The 615-nt window shown below is 49.6% G+C and overlaps 1 long non-coding RNA gene across 1 annotated transcript in view; it reads left to right on the forward strand.

The window, feature by feature from the left end:
• Positions 1–121, forward strand: part of LOC108491132 — a 4,775-nt gene extending 4,654 nt beyond the window's left edge. The window contains exon 3 of the long non-coding RNA XR_001872572.1: positions 86–121. This is a non-coding gene — a long non-coding RNA (uncharacterized LOC108491132). The remainder of the gene's footprint in view (positions 1–85) is intronic.
• The last annotated feature ends 494 nt before the right edge of the window (positions 122–615 follow it).

A 615-nucleotide genomic window follows, 5' to 3' on the forward strand; every position in this document is an offset into this window, starting at 1 on the left:
ATGGAAGGATCCTTGTACGGGACTCTGTCATGGCCCAGATCCTTTCCTCATTTGGGGGAGAGAGCATGTTTGTGTTTTTCCACAGGATGCTGACAATGCACGTTGGGTACCTGAACGCCTCGTTCGCTTGGCTGAATCTCCAGCCTCCTCACCACCTGTGTCATCGCGTTGCACTGACTGATGTCATTGTCCTGCTCTTTTATGCCTGACCTTTTGAACTGTTTCCACCACCTGGCACCCACCGTTCTACATCTCTGGACTTTGGCTATGATGCATCCCTGCCCTATTTGATTGCTTGTGTATCCCACATGCTTTGTGCACCATTGTTATGCTCATGTGTGTGATCCTTTTTCCCTTCTGTCCTCCATTTGGCCCCCTGGGCTATGGGGTCCTTTTTATTTATTTGGAGGGGGGACTTAGGCTCTGCCTAACCTCCCATTGAGGTAGAGAATGCACAGGTAGTGAATTTGAAATCAAGACACCAAATCTGTCAGTTCCAGACTCTGGTCCCGCAGTTCAATTTCTTTCTCCGTGACACTGTGCCTCAGTGGCATTTATTTCTCGTTACTTCCCCAAGGCTGTGGCCATTCACTGGGAGCTTTCAGGAGGCTGGTT

Source organism: Nannospalax galili, unplaced genomic scaffold, assembly GCF_000622305.1.
Source record: "Nannospalax galili isolate Female #2095 unplaced genomic scaffold, S.galili_v1.0 scaffold25659, whole genome shotgun sequence".
Taxonomy (NCBI): Eukaryota; Metazoa; Chordata; class Mammalia; order Rodentia; family Spalacidae; genus Nannospalax; species Nannospalax galili.